The sequence below is a fragment of the Callorhinchus milii genome, unplaced genomic scaffold (assembly GCF_018977255.1).
Source record: "Callorhinchus milii isolate IMCB2004 unplaced genomic scaffold, IMCB_Cmil_1.0 Scaffold1, whole genome shotgun sequence".
Taxonomy (NCBI): Eukaryota; Metazoa; Chordata; class Chondrichthyes; order Chimaeriformes; family Callorhinchidae; genus Callorhinchus; species Callorhinchus milii.
In genome coordinates this window covers 78,465,131-78,468,707 of record NW_024704742.1, presented here as the reverse complement: position 1 = coordinate 78,468,707, position 3,577 = coordinate 78,465,131, and positions in this window count along the sequence as shown.

Here is a 3,577-nt window from a genome sequence, read left to right as displayed (position 1 = left end):
CTGCAGTAAAATTAAACTGGCAATGTCTCAGTTTTACATTATCACTCTGTGTGGTAGTTCTCAACCAGCTCGTGACAATCACAATACTGTGTTATTATTGTTTATCGCTTACATATCAGTGCACCATTAGGAGAATGACAATGGGAGGAACATCAGGTCTATTTTTATTCTTCACCTACCTGTTGTTACTGTTCTTCCCCTTCCACTGCAGGAAAGGTCCAATTGCAGGTTGAAGGTTCAGGGAGTAATGTCTCTGCACGCATACAGTAGTTACACTGTGTAGTATGTTTTAATGTTGGTGTGTAGCTATACTCAACACATTTGCATGAACCTTTGAACATTGCCCCCAAACCTTTGAACTCCACTACTTTGTACAGCAATGTGCTTCTGCACAATAAACAATCCTCTTTAACATACTCAAGTCTGTCTGCTGTTTTCTCCTCACAACATAACCAGTCTGGGGATCAGCGTTTTTTTTTAAAGGGATCCTTGCAAGTTCATAATATTTTGTGCACCACAATGAACAAATGAAATGCATCAAAACTTAATCACGCTACAGTGAGCTCCAACTTATATCTCTAACGAATGAGTAAAAGGCAAGGTTAGGAGATTCTTTTGACAAGGTGTTCAGATATTGAATGCTTTTCCCCAGAGCCATTGGGTAAGGCAGATCATATTAGCTTTTAAGAAGGGCTTAGGTAAATATCTGAAAAGGAGGAATATAAAGCTGCTTGGGGCGAGAAAGCAGGAAATTGGATCTAACAGATTGCTCTTTCAGAAATTCAGCACAGGTACAATGGTCCAGATGCCCTTCTGTGCTCTAAATAAAAGTAGAAAGTTAAGGAACTCTGCTTGCTCTCATCCAATATCTACCTTTGTTTCACTAACCTGGTGCACCCCATTATAAACATGACATAAAAACATAAACATAAAAACAACCTTGTAGACATGTCATTGCTTCTGAGAAGAAGACATTCACATTCATAGTTGGCATCATGCTTTGCCTAGTAATGAAATAAAAGTCAGTTTGGAAGGATAACTGATTTTATTTCTTTTTTTGCAACAACATGATTTGAGTGTGACAATGTGTTAGCTGTAGCACAATTTCCCAATGATTTAAACATTAGGCCAAATTGCCTTCTTGTCTCTAAAAAAAATTCTATTTGATCATACTTTATAAACTCAAATAACTGATGGCTGCACTCACACACGTATGCAACCACGCATGCACTCACACATTGCATGTATTCTCATACTCACATGACTAAAGGGCAGCTTGTTAATAAATGCTGTTTCAATTGCTTGCGTGATTTCAACTATCCAAGCAACAAAATAGGTTAACGTTCGCAATTTAAGCATTATTTCAATTAGTTTACACTCGCAAAACTACCATGGGTAAGGTGGTGGCTCACAAGTATTGTAAGTGGATTCCCCCTCCTTCAAAGCTGAATCAAAGGTTTAAATGTTGAAGTGTTATTAATAATCTTTGTATTTGATATAGCGCCTTATCATGTCATTCAAACGTCGAATCGCTTCACAGAATGTATGTAAAGTGAATTGATTGTAAATGTTGAGCATGACCTGTCAGACATCAAGTCCTGGATGAGAGCTAACTTTCTTCAGTTGAACATCAACAAGACCGAGGCTCTCCTGATTGGTTCCCGTCAGCGCCTCCTCACCTCATGCGCTGACACCATCACCGTCCATGGATACACACTCCACCTCACTGAGCCAGTCCGGAACCTTGGGGTCTTGTTTGACCCTCAACTATCCTTTCTACCCCACATCTGTGCCATGACCCGCTCTGCCTTCCCCAACTTACGCAACATGGCCCATCTCCACCACTGTCTCACACCGCAGGTGGCCAAAACCCTTGCTTGTCAGCCTCCCCAACTCCTCCTTCTGTAAGCTGCAGATCAGGATTGAATGCTACTTGGATTCTAATTCAAATCCAGTGAAGAAACAAGTATTAGCTATGCAACTCTGGTCAGCAATTAACTGGAAGCTGGCCTCTGGCCATGGACGCTGTGTGCTCACACATAACTTTTCCTGACTAAAAGCTACAGCCACCTCGTTGCTCATTTCAAGCAGTTATTTGTGAGAAAGAATTGACAGAGAGAGAGACCTTGCAGAAGTTGATTTGCAGCCTGTGTGTTGTTCATCCTTGAGAAAGAAGAATGTTATTTTACAAGGCACATCTGGCTCCTAGAGGCAGGGTGAGCGAGGGGCTTTTGATAAGAGGATTTAAAAACATTGATGCTTGATGAGGTCTGAAAAAATGTAAAAGGGTTCACCTTCAAGTACAACGGGTAAAGCAGAGATAACTGGCCATGCGTGCTTTGTGTGAGAAAAACAAGACCTGGTCAGGGACTGGTATGCGAATATACTATAAAAATAGCAAACCTAACACATCAGTAGGAGAGCAAGACACCACCATTGTCTAATAAAGATCATCTGTCAACATGTGATCGACGCCTGCTAAGTGCTTACAATCTCTCCAGAGGAAGGACATGATCACCCTTGAATCCATACTATATGTCTTGGTTGTATGTATAGTGTAACTGCTCGAAACTGTCACTTTGATTGAATAAAGTGCTAATATTAATTTGAAAATTCTGCTTGTCATTCTCGCTGTATTACATTGTAAGGAACCCAAAACTTACAACAGTCTCTGAATGTTGCTTTGTTGGTTATTTGACAACAATTTAGAGTAAATTAGAAGATAATGCTTTTGGATTATATCTGCTTTCTGTGAAAGCTTAAAACAATGATAAATGTAATATGCCCTCCAGGGATACATTGCTGAATTGCAGCTGATTTTTATTTCCATTTTGAAACTTCTTTATCCAGGGTTAGTGTTAAAATGAGTTCTGCTGCATTTGTTCATAAGTTTCCTCTGTTTTTTTTCCAGATAGGTAGAATATTCACAGCACAGAAGGAAACCTATTAAGCACATTGTGCCTGTTATGGCTCTTTGAAAGAGCTATTCAATGTAACCCACTCTCTGACCTTTTTCCATCCCCATATATTTTTGTTCCTTTTAAAACGTTATTATGGATTCAACTTCAACCATTATTTTTGGTAGGCATTAATAACCCTCTATATAACCCAAATTCTCCTGAATGTTTTCTTGTTGTTTGTAACAATTTTAAATGTATTTAAAATTTCGATTTATGACCGGCAATTGCCACAATGATCAGTTTTGGTTATTTCAAACCTTTTGCTTAAATATGAACTCCCATATGTTTGCAATGCTGAGAAACACACATCCCTGCCCAATACAATATTATAAAATGTTGTTGCAATATCTTGTAACATGTACATATTTGCACAATCAAACAATAAATTACAGGGAGTGTATTAAAGAAGCTAACTAATCTGCATAATTATCACGTCTGTTTTTGAGCTGAACCACTTACTGTAGCATAATTTTGGCACTCATCTTGAAAATACATTCTTTTATTATATGTTTGGAGTGCATTATTTTGTTGAGGGCGTGCATCGGATCATCCAGAACTAAAAGGAGTGAGACATGAACACCTTCCTACAAGGAACTTAGAATTAAAGGAAGCTGCTT